We start from the raw sequence: 18,611 nt of genomic DNA, 5'->3' as shown, positions 1-18,611 counted from the left end.
TTGCCAAGACATCTAAGATGAGTCTCCATTCAGATTTTCCATATCCCATTATTTGTTCCATCAAGCTTAGGAATTTCTCTTCTGAAATTTGTTGCTGGTGGATTTGAAGTGTTAGTTGCCATAAGATCTTCCTCAAGTGGTTAAGCTTGTGCAAAAGAGGACCAAATTTGTGATACCAATTGTTAGGATAACCAATGAACAACTAAGAGAGGGGGGTGAATCAATTGTTAACATATTATATCAATCAAACCACTTAATAAACTTTAATTGGAGAATATAAACATTAAGTATCAGAATAGCAGAAACAAATACCGGTAGACAATACAACTTAACAATAAAACAAATAATCAACACAATGCAACCATACCACATAACACCATGATTTGTACATGGAAAACCCAGAAAGGGAAAAACCAGGGTGGGAAGCCTACCCACAGTCAAATGATACTTTTGTAGAAAGTATGTGATATAATGAGGGGCCTGCACATGTAGGAAGGCACACTATTTAGAGCGTACTACTCATTACAAAAGAGTCTTACTAACTACAGAGATGTTATAACCACCTTGAGATAATTGGACAACAATCCAAAAGAATGAACTGCTAGAGATAACATCTACCATGCTAGATTATAGTCCCAGTTAACCTCAATACTGGAGGCCTTTGACCTCTTCTTTAAACCCGATTCAATCCTCAATGATCGACCAAAACTCCTTTGCATATGATATTACATTTACATTCACATACCATGATCTACAATGAGATCTTACATCAATTTATACCAACCCTAAGGCCTAAACCAATTAGGTCAGCCACCTAAAAGATATTACAATAAGATAATTATATACATCCCATATTACAATGATATGCCATGTCGGCTTGAGACCAAAACAATAATAACCAATCCATAAATCATCCTGGTAACATGTAGAGAACATGTTAACATGATACCGATCCATAACCTAGATAGGTATCAGACCTAATTTGGGTCCACCATGCCAAAGCGATGTCTTCAATCAATTGACAAATTATCAAAGAACATCTTCAACATCCTGAAATCCATCTAGAAGTTGCACCAACACCACTTATGCATCCTATCCAAGATTCTCAATAAAAGCTCTGCCGATAAAACCTTCAACCCATGTCGGTTAGGGTTTAAAAGAGTGTATGATAGCATCTATCACCAAGTCAATACCAACTAACCAAAACATACTCCACAAACATGTAACACATAAAATCAAACATACTCCATTGATACAAACATGCCGGAAGTGTCCAACAGATAGTCCCTTCTACCGATAACACTAGATCTTCTGTCGGTAACCAACCATAACAGCTAGTTTTGATATCAATGATAAAACATCAATGCAACACATAATCAATTCATCCATAATGCCAACATGCACTATTCCCTTTTAAATGCATTGTTTCCTTTGTTGTATGCACTGTTGGACTAGATAAATGTGTTGCAAAAGTGAATATTGTGTGTGTGAAAAGTGGTAATCTGGAAGATGTAAGGCACAAACACTGCAATAAATCATTGCATGTATGGTTAGACAGATATTTCCTTCTAAAAGACGCAAGTAGAGACTTCCTCTCATATTTGTCTAAGCAATGCTAGTCACTAGACTACATCAAGATGAAGGATTTAATCTATATGAGTAAAAAATTTGAGGTAAATGGATGCAAGATTAAGCTAGATGAATGAATATTAAGCTAGATGAATTCAAGAAATCATGATTAAACTAATATGCAATAAACTAAGATGTAATATTCTCAATGCACAAAATCCCAATGAACCTAGAGAAAAAACAACATAATAACAATAAATCTCCAAGGTTATTTTGAATGAGAGATGAGAGCCTCAATTTATAGAAAATCCAGAGAGAGACCAATAGTTAGATCAATTAATAATGAGTGACCAAAATTCTCCAAGAGGAAGCGCAATCCAGGTGAATTGATGTGATTGGCTGCTTTTCTCATCTTTAAAGGAAATTGAGCTAAAATTAAGATAAAATCAGAAAAAACTAATTTATTTTTTATTTTTATTCAATTTTGATATTTAATTGATTTAATTGCTTTTCTTATATTTTTCAATTTATGTCAATTTGATTCCTTTTTCCAATTTTTTTTTTCAAATTAATTTATTTTTGCAATTTAATTCATTTTTAATGATTTAATGGCAAATTGATTTATTAAATAAATATGCTAAGATATTTAATTAAATAAATAGGATAATTGATTAAAATGATTTACTTGGAATGATTAATTAATTAAATAAATATTTAATTAATATAGAATGATTTATTTGCCATGTGACATTGATGATTTAAGAATTAATTAATTAGGTGCTCAAGATTAATTTAGTTGTCTCTGGTTAGGACCTTGGTGATGTAGCTAAAATTAGGGGCCCATGGTTTAGATGACCATTTTTAAGGTATTACATTTGCCCATCTTTGAATTGATGTGTGAGCAACGCATTGATTCAAAGAATAGTTGATGTTGAGGAGATATCAATTTTGAACTTGATGGATCACAAACCGATAAAGAGAGAGATGTTCAGCTTGATTTGAAGTGACGAAACTGAACAAATTGATTAAAGTGATACCGATCCTAAAATTGATTGAACTAGGATTGATTAAGAGTGAGATACTGATCTTGAACTTGATGGATCAAGAAACGAGTACCGATCTAGAACTTGATTGAACTAGAATTGGTTGAGCGAAGAGATAAGACCGATTCTAAACTTGATTGAGCAAGAACTGATTAGCGAAATAGAATGTCTAGCTTGCTTTGATGCGATGAAACTAAACACAGATTTGAAGTTTGATTTAGATGAGGAAAAACTTGATATGCCCCTAGAGATTGACTGAAGCTCGCTTAATCTTTGATTGAAAAGATTTTCTGCTCGTCTTTAGATGAATATTTAAAAAATTTCATGATTTTTCAATGATGTAATCACTGATAATGTTGACATAATGAGTATGCCCCCTTGAGAATGAAATCAAAAGATAACAAGATCATAGTGATTTTAGGAAATTTTATGATATATCGATGATAATCTGAGCATGATGATTGATGTAAGAATTATTTTTAGATAAGAGTTGATTCAAAAATTATTTGAGCATAAAGTGATGTGAAGATTGATGCAAAGATGAAAGTGTCAAGTGGTCAACATTGTGAAAATTTGACTAAAAAATTGACAGATTTCAATTTCTATCCCAAAATGGACTTAGGATGGTTGATTTAGCTAAGGGTACAAATTTTGTGTCAATCGGAGTAAGTTTGAAAATTAGGGTTTTGTCTATATAAGGGGTTTAAAGTGTCATTTTCAATTCATTTTTATCTCTCAAAGTTCAAAATTTCAAAAATCTTCTTTGGAGAAAAATGGCAATTCCAGGGCATACCTATCGATTTGAGCACCAAACATGACATAATTGACCTCGAAACTACCCAACAATAGTAAGTGATCGAAATTAAGCCTCGTTAATTTCTCATTTTGTGAATTTTTGTTGAATTTTTTGTGCTAAGTTACATTTTAGTTCATTTGGAGTTGTTTAGTTGTATGGCCAACTAGAGATTGTTGTATGAGTAGATGCCTAATTTTCTTTGCTCGTATTAAGTCACTTGATTTGTCGTATGGTCTCTACCCTTGTATCATACAAGTTTTTTCATCATAGACCATTTTGTCGTCTGATATGGAATAGTATCTTGTATGGGATAGTTTACCCGTATTGCTCATTGAGTTTACTCAAACAACTTGCTACCCCACTGTGAAAAATCATATGGGAAACAGTGTGTATTTTTTAAGGCATACATGTGAATTTTTTATTTCCATGATTGATGAGTTGGATTTGTGAGAACTTTTTACACCTTTCAAACTTAATTTGTATTATGTCCTGATGATTTTTCATTTTATTTTTAAGTTTAATTTGTCAGATATACAATTTTGATGTACATATCTACCCACCATAAGATTAGTGCGACATCTAACAGATGATCAGAGAGCTCATATTGACGCATGTGGATTGGGATGGTTGCTCTATACGCTAGATATTCGTGTGAATCATAGATTACTCACTACCTTAGTTGAGAGGTTTCATTTTGATGATAATACATTTCACTTACCTATCAAGGAGATGACTATCACTCTTGAGGATGTGTATAGGATTTTGAGGATACCATTTATAGGTGGCAGAGTAGATTATGATTCTTCTCCTCAGCAGGGGATTACAACATTGTGGAGAGTGTTTCATGATGAAACTCTTATAATTCATTCCATCACTTGGGATGACATGTTGAGTAGGTATGGAGCACAGTTTCTAGTTGCTTGTGTTCTTGTTGGCATTATCGAGTGTTTTGTCATGCAGGATAGGGGACAGTAGGGGTTCTTGTGTGGCTGGGGGAGGATCTTGGATATGTTAGTGACATAGTCGAGGAGATTGGGTTGGGGTTCTTTCTTATTGGCCCATATGTATCATGAGATGCATGAGATCGCCTATCGAGAGGAGAAGGGCATGGCTACCAGGGTTCTTGTTTTATAGATTTAGGCATGGGAGCATATCCTAGTCTGCAAGCCAGTTGTTGAGGATTCAAGACAACCACATCAACATATTGTTTGTTGATATGCAGGTTATATTACGTAGCCCCACCTGGGCAAGACCAATTATTGGAGACGATAGCTTGATGACTTGATTGCAGTGGTATGGAGGTTGTAAATGGGTCTAGAGGTTTGGGATGATTGGAGGAAGGAGAGGAAGGTGATGTTCATGACTCACCCACTCATAGGTAGATCTCAGAACATTATTGAGTGTTTCGTAGTGAGTAGGGTTTTGAGGCAGTATGGGAGGCCATAGAGTATCTCCTAGGATTTTACAACATACACTCACTTTGCTAATGAGGAGAGTTGAGGATGGGGGCCCAAACTATCATATGCCCTGGCCATGTAGGAGTTACCAGGATAACAAACACAAAGGTGGGAGTATCTAGGGGATATTGTAGATGTGGGGATAACTCATGAGGTTAGGGATTGGTTCCAAGGACATCTGATTCCCATGATTCATAGATCTTGGAGAGAAGGCCCCTCAGATAAATGAGGGTGACAACATGCCAATGCAGTAGCAAAGCACTAGTAGTAGCAAAGCACTTGCCATAGGATGACAGTGCTGGAGGGGACAGGGAGGGTCCTAAGGAGCAGTTGGTAGAGATGTAGGTGGTGATAAGGGAGGAGAGGCTGCAGTAGATATAGAGATGGATGAGGAAGTGGGCCCTAGCAATGAGGATACTCCTAGACAAGTACGAAAGAGGTGAGAGAAGTAGGGTAGCAGAGGTGAGGAGGGTGGAGGAGGAGGTTAGACACCTGCAGAATTTTTTTGCATCTTGAGAGGGAGAGTTCGGGGCTTGTAGACACAGATGGTAGTGATGCAAACATAGATAGCGGAGAGTGATCGTTAGATCATGGAGAGAGATCAACAGTTGAAGAGTATGAGAGCAGAGCGTGACAACCTCCAATGTGAGGTTGTACATTAGACAAGAAGGGCAACATACTAAGTAGCAGCCAATAGTGTGGTGGTCCTAGCAGATAGGAAGATAGTCCCTTATTCTCAGTACATGGCTTAATTAGAGGGAGCTAGGGTACCTAGGCAAGATGATGCCCCTATTTAGTATCCACCACCTCCTCCACTAGGTGATGAGGGAGAGGGCCATAGCTAGATTTTGATGCTTTCTGCCATTTTGTTGTATAACTCATTTTTGTAGTTTATACGATTCTTGCCCCAATTGACAGTATTTGTGACATTTGATATCATTTTTACCCTTTGACATTGATATTTGATGAGATATACATATGATTCTATGATTTGATCTTATTGTACTTGTGTTATTGATATGAGATGACTTATGAGATGTCTTTCTATATGCTTTGTTCTATATGAATGAATTTATTTTCAGTGTGTATGTATATAATGTAGATGAATATGGATAATTTTGTTTCTTTTCATATGCAAATAAATGATTTAATGAGTGAAAATGATGAGCTAATAAGGCAAATGTTAATTTTTTATATTTTTCATGCAATAGTATGATTGCAAATGAATGTGTAATGGGCTTGTTGATCTATATGATATGCTCATGTATGCGAACTAGGACATGTATGCAATCTAGGACCGAGTCAGTGGATTTTAATTTTCTTTTTATCATCACAGAGTGGAAATGTAGGAATAAACATAAGCACTAAGGAACAAAGAGCTAGGATGACCTGAATGTCACATCCTTTTTAATATAGCAAGCGAACATAAGAATCAAGGCATAAAGAGATGGGATGACCTGAATTGTTGCTTGCATGAAAACATACCAGAAAAAGAAGAGTTCCTCCCTTTTTATATGTAACATTAACTATCTTGTCCGCAATGACCCTTTTATCACTCATTTCTGTGGACAAATTAATCATGCATCCAGATTGCATAATAAAGAAATTTACTCAAAATAGACAAGGAATTGATTCCAACCTCCCTGTAGAATACAAATAAATGGAGTCGAGGTATGTGTGGAGATTTCACCTTGATGTGAAGGCACTTATCAAAGACACCCATCTTATGAAATGTTTCCAGATCATCGAAATCACTCCTACAAGTAGAAAACAAAGAAAAGTATTATGCCCTCAGTCCTTGCTCCTCATAGTCAAGATAGACTTCCTCGAGTTACTCAAAGGGAATAATAATTCAAAACCAATTTAAAAGACAACACACAAAGAAAGTTTCAATCAAATCTCAAATAGTTTTAGTGATTGTTTTCATTGTTTGCATTTTTCTTGTTTACTTAGTGGTAAAACTCTGTAGTAGTTTGGAGATAGGTGACTGACTTAGATTGGACGACTTGGTACTACCGACAGAAAATGAACTTGGTTAAATTGCTTAGGACATTTAGATTGATCATTTGATTGCCCTGAGACTAGGATGTTGATCAGTTTCAAGTCGTTAGGGTTCCAAGAAGAACCAAGGTGTCACAAAAGTGACTGAAAGATATATACAAGCTAAAGCAAAGATGCAGCACTTCAGTACAAGAAATAAGACTAACTTGGATAAAATCCAACAGCCATATTCATCTATGTCATTGTTTTGATTTGGGTATCATTGATAGGAATGTCTGGTTTCAAAGAGTGAGTACCCCGTATAAGATCAATCTATCTACTTTCGAGTGTACCCTTCCTTGTATAAGACATGTTGATGTTTGATAGAGTTTGATAGATAGATTAATAAGACATGCAATAAGTTTGATTGCAAACTTTGAGAGTTTGTCTGTTGTTGATTTGGTTTGATGGATGGTATATGTTTTCTTGCTTTGATTTTTTAGTTTTTGATTTTGTGATTTTTTTATTTTTAGGATTTTTTTAAGGACATTTTGTGATTTTTAGGATTTTTCAGCTATGCCCCCAAATATGCAGACCTATATGGGTGATCTCACAATGTTGGTTCAAACTTTTTTGTACATCCTAATTTCTGCTGAAATCATACAATTTTTAGAAAATATAATGATTTAAGCTTTAAGAGGTCCCATTTGAAGTAATTAATTGAAGAGAGTTAGATCAAAGGTTCTTAGATCAAAATTTATTTGATAGAACCTCTCTACTTCTAAATCATACAAGTTGCAATGGAGTCTCCTTTGCATCTATCAAATGCTGATAAAAAACCAATTTTACATTAGCTTTTTGGGGGTCAAACAAATTCATTTAGAAGTTTTGTTTTTTTAAGTATTTATCCCTTATTATAACCTTTCCAAATAGTATAATTTTTAATATATTTAATTTCATTAATATATTTTTATTGTATTTCTTATGAATGTAGGGTTTTCACCAAACATGGACTTCTTTGTTCAATGCTTATAAAAATATAATAAACGTCACCTAAAAAAATCTACAAAATATTTATGCACTAGGTATTGAAGTCCTCTTTCCAACAAAAAAATAATTGATTTTTGTTACATATACAACAGGTTATGTAATATCAGATGGACATATGTCAAAATTACAGTTGACTCGACTTCAAATCTTAACAAAATATGAAATATTGAAGATAATGTTACAAAACTAATTGCAAACACTATATATGGATATTAGAAAACCAAATTCGAAAGAATCACATTCATATCTATTATAGAAAATAAATTTATGCTATACAGAGTGAGTATCACTCTATAAAAGTGTTGTTTTTTGGAAAAAACTAGTTTTCGAGGGAGATAAAAAAATGGAAGCAAGTTCACTCCAAAACTTATCAAAAAATATTTTTAGAATCTACATACAAAATGACACAAATGACTAGTTCACATCATCTACAAATTCCTTATGGTTTAGAAGTAATAGGTGTTTGAATCTAAAGCAAAAAAGTGTAACCCACTATTGTGGGTTCACCCATATGACATGATGATCTCTAGATTGCATGTGGAGACAATGAATTTTCAATATGACCTATGTTAATGCAATATGCATGATGAAGATGCATTTCCTTTCCGAACAAGGATGAATGTTCTTGTTTAGCATTTACTACACAAATTGAATTGGAGGTACAAAACATTTCATAGATAAGTGGTCAATCAATCCTTAAGGTCCCTTGGAGCATCCAAATTAACACACTTAGTAACTAGGATTTACAAATGGAGATGTAGAAAAAATCACCATTGGTTCTTGAAACTTTGATCTTCTTTTGCCCATGTGAGTTCAAATGAGTTAATTCCTACTCTTGTGTACCCTATAGACTTTAACTTCTCAAATATTGCTTCATTTCCAATAAGTGTCCATATCCCTAATGGAGTTACTTGCATGTTCCCATAGTCCAGGTTTTTGTCGCACTTGTATGCACAATATTTCAGTTATATATCATTGCTCTTTTGCCTTGAGATGAATATTTGGCATAGCACTTTTTATTTTTTATTTTCTTGCCTTGACTTGTAAGTAATGAAACCTACTTGGGTGTAATAATTACAACGGTATTGAAGTAGAGTTTTATATTTTTCACTAGTCATATGATCAACTAGGTGTTTAGAATGAATTAGAGATTTTGTTAATGTGTGAGAGATATAGAACTTGATAGATTTTGGGTTAACAAGTCTCAAATAGTAAAATCACTACCCAACCATAAGTAAAGCATCATCACAGGGTAATGTTGAAAATGATTGACCTTAGGACCTCAAAGACTTCATGTCTAAATATCTTAAGAAAGGAGACAACCCTTGTTTCTCTTGAATGCAAACAAATGATAAACTTGGACAGTTGCCTTGTTTTATTAATGCTACTATATGCAAATGCAAAAATTTTGTAAATGTGATGCATTTAAAAATGAAACTATTTGTGATGTAGTGCTTTGAATAAAATGACATGCAATGCAAAAAGAAAAATTGAAACTAACCCAACCCTTAGATATAGTATCGTTTAAGGTGCATGTTATTCATAGGGTCAGGGATTTTTGTGTAGGTAGTTCATTAGTCTTTGTTTGAAGAGTTGAATAAAGATGTCTTTTCCAATAGGATATAAGGACTCAACTAAGTGTACATGTTCAACATCTCCAATATTATTTTCCTTAGTTTTTCGTATTTTATGATGAAACTAGGGTAAAGTCTTATGCAAAGGATTGTATAAGAGGGATGGAAGAGTGAAAAATAGGTGTTGGATAATGGATCAGATATTGAAAGGTTGGTGCATGAGTGAATAGAAATGTTGGCAGAATCAACATTGGCACACATCTTGAGGGATGGTGGAGTGATGGAGGAAAATTGGATCTCAGATTTTGAGATTTGGATGAAGGAACAACCAAGGATTTTGGGACATAAGGATCCAAAATGGATGAAGGAGGTGATGGAGGAATATATTTGGAAGGTTTGGATGGAGGAACAACAATTTTAGATGCCAATTTGGATTTTTCTTTAGACTTAGTTCTTCAAGGAGCCACTTAGGGATCCACATGGTTTTTGGATTTTCATGCTTTTGTAGTTCCTTGGAATGCATTACTTCTACAAGTGCCTTAGGAACCCATATAGCTTTTGATTTTTTGTTCTTTTGCTCAGTGGCCCTTTGTGTCCTTTTAGATGGATGGAAGGTGCGTGAAGATGTATGCCTTTGTTGATCATACATAAGGGATGGAGAGTCCTAAAATGGATGGAAGGGATGAAGGGGAAGGCATGTATTTGGATTTTGGTTTAGTAGGGGTACCAACATCTTGAGTAATATCACTAAGGCCATGATCCTTAATAATTTCTTTAAAATGGAGAGATTCTTGCTTGTGAAGGTCTACCCCTTTTCCTTTATAAATATTTTGACTTGTAGGATACACTTTGCTTTAGGAAGACGACACGAGTCCATTATGAGGTGGAGGTGGAATGTAGGGAATGATAGGATCATGAGAGAGATTCATAGGCATGATGGATCCTTGAGGTGAACACGGAGGATTATGACAAGGAGATGAAGGGATACTTTGATCTTGACATGGAAGAGGACCATTGAATAGAGTAGGAATGGTGTGACTCTTCATTTTGAATAGGATTGTTTGAAAAGGTGGAAGAGGCATCATGATCTTGTTTAGGAAGTGGATTAGGAATGGGATTTGGAAGGATTATTTGCTCTTGATATGGAAGGAGATAATCTTGGAAGAAATGGAAAGGTATAATGGGATCATCATGGGATTCTAGGGTGATAGGATCTTGGTCAGCTAGTGGATGGGATTGCCCTTGAGATAGCCCTTGAGGGTCAACATGAGAAGTTTCATTATTAGGTTCATTATTTGAGGGATATGGTATGGATTGTTGTTGAGAATTGTTAGGATATGGAGGCATCATGGAAGAGATAGAGGCTACATGTGGGCCATTGCTAGACACACATTCATAATTTTGATCATGCTTGGAAATGACATCTAGTTTCTCTTTAGGTGAATTATTAGGATCTTCAATTTCAATAACACTATCATCAAGGAGGTCTTGAATTTTATGTTTTAATTCCATAATCATTGAAGTCTTATATTTGTTATGCTTATGATATGCACAATAATTGCTCAAAAATTCACATACCCATGTGGTCTTGTTAGGCAATATGATAAGATTATGCTCAAGAAGCTCTTCCAAAGTTGACTCAATAGATTGCCCCAAAGGTGTAAAATATCTATGTAGGGGATAGATGTCTTTTTTTCTCGGTGAAAGTGTCTTGTGATCTTGTATGAGATTTGGCTTTTGATTTTCAATTACGTTTTACTCCACCTTATATAATTGTTTTAGCACTTCTTGAAGTTTGGTGTTCTTGATATCATGAAATTTTATCTCAAGTGGGTTTATCAAATATTTTTATTGGGCTTCAATGTCATATATTTCTCTCTTGAGATCTCTGATTTGTTGGGCCAAGGTAGCCATGGAGATTTATGACATTTTTGATTTTGCAAGACTAGATTAGTTTGCAATGAGTAAGATTGTCCTTACTTTTGTCAACTTTCTTATGAGAACTTCTGGTTTGGACAAGCATTTATAATCGACATGACCAATAGCTAGAAGTCATACAGAAGTCAAGATCAAATTAGAGCTAGTTTTTCATTTGAGGTAATGATTGAGGAGATGAAGACCAAGTCTGGTTTTAGGAATGATCTATCCTATATAAGATGTGATCTAGGAAAATTAGGTTGATTAGATTGATGAGTGGTTGATTGAACTAGCTAAGTTATGACCAACAAAACTATGGAACACAACAACAGGGGTACAATATCAAGATTGTTTATGCTTAGGATAGAAAAAAAGACCAGATATATGCTTATTGTAGACTACTTATTAGGAAAGTATGACAAATCTGGAAAAGCATGCAAAAAGATAGGCTTGTACGACTGAATAATGTGAATCAAATGATAGTTTACTGACCACTAGATGACAATAACAATTTCTCGTATGAGTTGTTGTTTAAACTTGCATGATAGTTTAAACTTGCTCAAAGGACAAAATTATAGTGGTAATATTGACCCGTATAATAGTTTAGTGTTTCTCAGATGATAATTCATGGCAAGTAGTATGAAAAAACTTGCATTGGTGACTCTCTAAAGTGGTGATTTGTACGACAATTTACTAGTAACCAAATGATAACTCTCAGAGAATAGGATGACAAACTACAAAGCTTGTACGACATAGGACTGGACAGGGATGAGTTTCTAACAAAGACAAATTTTTGACCACCAATTTTTTTGATGTTTTTGATTGTTTTCTATTTTTAGAGTTTTAGTTTTCATTTTCCAGGACAAAAACACATCAAACACACAAGATATAAAGTAAATCAAGCACAACACGCTAATTCGAAGGAACTTGGCTGAGAGAGAAAACCTTTGCTTGTAGACCAGGTACACACCCAATAGCTAATCAGAACACTACCACTGAGTCTCACACAATGGATTCTCAACATCGTATTAGCCTACTCCAAATGCTAATGGGAGCATGATATGGCAAGTATCTTGGTAGAGTTACTATCTCTCTTGCACAAATATTATCCCCCTTTCGGAGGTGAACCGGGTAGCTGCTATTTTAAAGTTCTTAGTAAGGATTTCTTCTCGAAATTACCCCTTGAAGTCTTGCAAGCACAATTGAGGCCTATAGCCTAACAAGGTACCAAAATAAGATGTAGTCATGCAAGCGTGATTGAGACTGCAAGGCCCTACAAAATGCCCGATATGAGAGATCTCAAAGACAAAACTCAAATAATCCCATCCTCTAAGACTTTAATTCTGAAAGGTCTATTTATTATAGTGAGTTGGAATGCTTGGGTCTAGCTGTACTCACTTGGGTTGTTCTCATAGGGTGATTACCTTTTTTCCATTGTGACAGGCCCGCTAAAGGAACACAAATCTCAAAACTAGAAATGCTTCAAGGGTCTGGATTTCTGATTGTCTATGCATATAAGAGAATACTCTCCTACCTTTTAGACTCTTCTCAAACACAAAAAATAGACTTGCTCATTAACCATATCACAATTTAAGTGCCTGGAAATGAATTAAAGAATACACAATGTTCAGTTGATTCTCCTTGCGCAACCTACAAAAACAACGAATCAGTAGTCATATTGATTTTGAGCAGTGGATTCTTTGATAGGCGTAAGTTTGATTGATAGATTCTTTGACAAGTGTTCTAAAAAAAAACTAGTTAGGATGTGAAATATCTCTTAGGAAAATAGAAGACATATTAGGGTTAGCGTCAGTAAAATCAAATTCAATTCAAGAAAAACCCTAAAAAGTATAATGTTTCTGAAATGAAAAAATTAGAAATTCGTAGGACAATTCTCACAAAACCAAACGAGTATTCTCAGTGAACCAAATGAGTAAATACTGAATAAAAATCACAAAATCATAATATCATACAATAATTCCCACAAAATCATACAACAAAACTCATAACTCGTACTGTGTGATACAAAAGCTCGTATGATAGTTTGCAGAGACTGTACGAATGAAATATGAGAAATAAAAAGAAATGATTGTAAGGCCAAAAAATTGAATTCTCCTACCCCACAGTAGGCACCAAAAATGTGTGTGAAAAGTGGTAATCTACAAGTTGTAAGGTAGAAACACTTCAATAAATCATTACATGTATGGTTAGACAGATATAATCATGAATATAAAAAACCATAGCAAATCGACCTTTTGCCTTCTAAAATATGTGAGTATAGACTTGCTCTCAGATTTGTCTAAGCAATACCAGTGACTAGACTACACCAAGATGAAGGATTTAATCTATATGAGCACAAAATTTGAGCTAAATGGATGCAAGATTAAGCTAGATGAATGGATATTAAGCTAGATGAATTTGAGCAATCATGATTAAACTAATATGCAATAAACTAAGATGTAATATTCTCAATGCACAAAATCTCAATGACCCTAGAGAAAAAACAACATAATAACAATTAATCTCTAGGGTTTTTTTGAATGAGAGATGAGAGCATGAATTTATAGAAAATCAAGAGAGATACCAACAGTCGAGATCGATTAATGATGAGCGACTGAGATTCTCCAAGACGAAGCACAATCCAGGTGAATTGATGTGATTGGCTTTTTTTCTCAGCATTAAAGGAAATTGACCTAAAATGAAGATAAAATCAGAAAAATTGATTTATTTCATATTTTTATTCAATTTTGATATTTAATTGATTTAATTGATTTAATTGCTCTTCTGATATTTTTCAATTTAATTCCTTTTTAATGATTTAATGGCAAATTGATTTATTAATTAAATATGCTAGGATATTTAATTAAATAAATAGGATAATTGATTAAAATGATTTACTTGGAATGATTAATTAAATAAATAAATATTTATAATTAATATAGAATGATTTATTTGCCATGTGACATTGATGATTTAAAAATTAATTAATTAGGTGCTCAAGATTAATTTAGTTGTCTTTGGTTAGGACCTTGGTGATGTAGCCGAGATTAGGGGCCCATGGTTTAGGTGACCATTTTGAGGGTATTACAAATATATGCACTGCAGAGTTTAATAAAAGCGCTACACTGGCTAGCAAATGCATGACTCTGCCCAGTCTTTGTGTTTTGGTGTATTTTGCTCATTTTGTCTTGTTTTTTTGATTTGAATTTTGTACAAGAGGCTTGTTTAGGGTCTGTCATTGGTTTCCAAATTTGTCTTTGATTAGATTTGACACATTTCTATGGTTTTATGCTCATTTATCTTTCCTGTGCTTGTTGTTGTTGCATTTGCACTCTCTTCTATGTTGATGAGCCATGTTTGAGAGATGTAATTTTGTTGTTCTTGAACCAGCAAGTGTGTAGGGCTTCTTGTAGCTTTATTTTTATATTCATTCCAGATTTTGATGGCCTTGTTGTGGCCCTTGTTGAATTTGTAAACCAAGAGGCTCATTTTGCATTCTTGTTGCTATGGCCATCAGTCTTGGGCCTTTGTGTTATAGTATTTTTTATGTTAGAGGATGGCATGTGATGAGACTCCACCCCTACATGTGTCCCCTTTGATTATTTATGATATTTCCTTATTGATATACATTTATGTCTTGTTGATTTGTAAGCCTCTAGGAGTTTCTTCTTGTGATTGTTTGTGATCGGTCCTATCTTGAGAGTCCTTGTATTGTTTAGTCTTCTTTGGTTGGTAGGTTCCATCTTAGGTCTAGAGTGGGTTTTGGTACCTTGTGTCATCTCCTAGCATGTGGGGTGGTTCCTTTGGTTCCACATGGTCAGGTGGTTGGTGTTTTTCAACCATTGGGATATTCTTATGGATTCTTCATGCGTGGATGTGGATTCTTCTCATTGTTGCAACTTATGGATGTTTCTTGAAGAAAATTTATGTAATGGATATCTTAGATTTATGTAATGTATTGTTATGTGGAGGAGATAGATGAATCATGTATTAGGAAGGAGAAATGTTCATGATGTATATAATTGCAATTGTATTGTAGCTGGTAAGTTAGGATTATGTCATGATTTGTAATAATGAGACTATGAGATGTATGGTGATGATCTTGTATAATGGAAGTGCATGATTTTCATGTAATTATATGTTTGTAATAGAATGGATTCATGTGAGGAGTTATTGTATTGTTTAAATTCCATGCTTATCACTTAGAATGTAGATCAATGTGTAATACAACCTTGAGTAAATGGTACCAATATAATGTAGGAATTATGGTTCAATAATAATATAATGTTTAATTGATAATGTTATTTATGTGATTGCATTGGATGTTAAGAAGTGTGCATAAAATTTAAGATGATTAAACTAAAGAAAGGCATCAGGATTCTTGCATCATGCATTTGTAATTCATGTTAAAGATTTTATCATGCTAGGAATATGGATGCATGTGTAGTATGGATAAGATAGATATGTTAAGTGTATTATGTCCATGCATTAAGTATTTCATTATCATTATAAATGAATAAGATCATGTAGATAGAAAATGGATAATGAATTAAGCACATTTAAATTGGTTATAAAATGAATTTAAGAAAACAAGATTAGTCTTGCATTGGAAGAGTAGGCATAGCATGTTAGAGTTGAGTGTGTCTCATAAAGGTTAAATAATCAAGTAGTTGCATATAATAATGAATGGAATTTAATAAGTTGCATTTACATATGGTAATGGATTAAGTAATTATTAGTGTGGTAATTAAAGGAGTAGAATGTTATTACTTGTGGTAGTAGGCTAAGTAATGACATTAAGATTCCCTAGAGAGATAGTTGTAATGTTTGTGATGTTAAAGATGCTATGTTATTCTTCTTGTGTAATTAATGTAATGTGTTTATAGTGATTAAATATTAATGGAAGAAAATTCTAATTTATGTTATGTGATGCATTTGTTGATATTTTAAAAATAACTTCTCTCCATTATTGTGTTACATGTTTAGTTTCTCTAGGCATTTTGGCAGACACTAAATATTGTACTTAATTGGTTTAATCCGGTGAAAATTGATTCACCCCCCCACCCCCCCTCAGTTTTCCTTCCTTATTGTTGCCAATAGATCATGCCTTCATATTATTGTATATGACCATGTTGTACAAACTACATAACTACAATAAATTTTCTCCATAGTGAGTAATACTAGCCTTAATATCCTATGACATTCCATTCTTAGAGTTGATTAGTCTCTTCTTCCAGCAATAGTGGGTCACATTTTACTTTTTATTTTCTAGTTGGATTGAGGACTTGTATGTTTTCTGTCCTAGCATCAAATTTACCTATTGTTAGGGCTTCCACCATGATATTAAATATAGAAATGTCCATTTTTAGTAATATCAGACATTTATATATTTAGTTCTATGTACTACACTTTGGAGAGAAAACCCTAAATGCTTGTAAATGTAAATGCTTCAAATCACAAATGAACTAGAGATCGAAAGCATGAATGTAAAACTGAAAATGAAGCTCATGGAAAGACAAAAATAACATGAAACAACCAAACCCTAAGGGAGAGGTACAAGACAATCTGTTAGTCTCAAATTTTGATTTCCATCTTATCCCTTGTAAGAAAATGAATAACTCTGTCTGCATATGAAGAGATCAAGGAAAAAAGAACCTTAGAGTAACATATAACAAGGTTTCGAGAACCTTCCACACTTTGAACTTATCCAAAGTTCAGGTGGGTATACCTTCTGTGAATACTTTCACACTTTTAAGTGAGATCCATAGTAAACCAGTGTCAAAAACCAGTGGATTTCATCACCTCAAAATAAACTGAAATATTTGAATAAAAACTTATATACTTCTTCGGTATTGATCTTCAAGAAAATTAGAAAGAATTCCACAACAAGTACCAGTGCCTTATCCAAGACACAGAGTCACCTAAATTAAGCAATCATTTTCAACAACTAAACATTCTAATACGCCTCATCCTCTCAGCTTTTATGAACCTCATACATGCCTAACATATACATAGATCCTTTCCCATTTAACTAAAATAACTCATCAGATTCATGGCAACATATAATAGATTTGCTTACAAAAATATTCCTTGCACATTTAATCCCTCTCCTAAAGAGAAAAGCCAGAAATAATGTCTATAAGATTGCCTTACAATCCATGCTCATTCGAACAACCCTAGATTATCCAAATGAAACCAAAAAATTACAGAATGCATACCAGAAGACAAAGAAATTTTAGGTCTCAAACTTTGATTTATATATTCATATTCATTCTTGAAAATATTACATCATCCAAAGTCATCTCCTTGAAACCAGAAAAAACCTAAATATATTTTTCCAGTGTTTCTTTATTAAATTCTTGTGATCCCTCTTTTACTAGTCCTGGTATCCATTTATAACATTATGGATGCGTACAAGCTTGAGACAATCCTAAAAAAGTTTGTTGCAAACCGCGATACTCTCCAAGAAATAGTTACAAGTCTTTTTCAATATCAACGACCTCTTCCGTTTGTTGTTCTGCTGCAACCTTTTCTATCTACTCTGGAGTATATTCTTCTTGTCTGATATATTTGTCCTTCCACTCTTGGAACACGTCATCAATTGGCCAAGCAAAGCTAATAATCTTCTGTTTCATCCATTCTAGCCTTTTCCAAGTGACCCTTAATTGCCCAATTTCTATTTCTATGAAACCATAATGTGATTTCACCTTTTCAATCTCCTCAATTGTCTGGACAAATAAGGATGTATCATCAGTGTTAATGATTTCATTAACCCTTTGGGACAATTTGTGGTCCAGCTCTTCTAGCCATACCTTCTCCTCTTTTAATTGAATTGGACCGACAAAACCCCCTAGAAACAATTCATATTTGTGATCTGAATATTCTTTTCTATATAGTTGGGATTTTCTTTTTACACCTGCCCTTTCCTTTGAGAGTATATTCATTTCTTTTATAAACTCACTAGTGGACCTAAGAGTGTCATTTTCCTCTACATCTGCATGGGATGAACACATGAGCTCTAACTCCTTACCTCTAGGCATCCACTTATTAAGGATTGGTTCCAAGGTGGTTTCATCCTCTCTTAATTTAATCAGAATATTCAGCATCCTTTTCATAGAAATGTGTACAACAGATGTCTTGACCAAATCAGTAAACTTCAAAATTGTGGCTTTTACCTTTTCTTCATACTTGCTTGCAAACAAGGCTTGATCTTGTTTCAACTTTT

This window comes from Cryptomeria japonica, chromosome 5, assembly GCF_030272615.1.
Source record: "Cryptomeria japonica chromosome 5, Sugi_1.0, whole genome shotgun sequence".
Classification (NCBI taxonomy): Eukaryota; Viridiplantae; Streptophyta; class Pinopsida; order Cupressales; family Cupressaceae; genus Cryptomeria; species Cryptomeria japonica.
The sequence above is the reverse complement of the archived record's forward strand: the minus strand, read 5'-3'. Positions refer to the sequence as shown.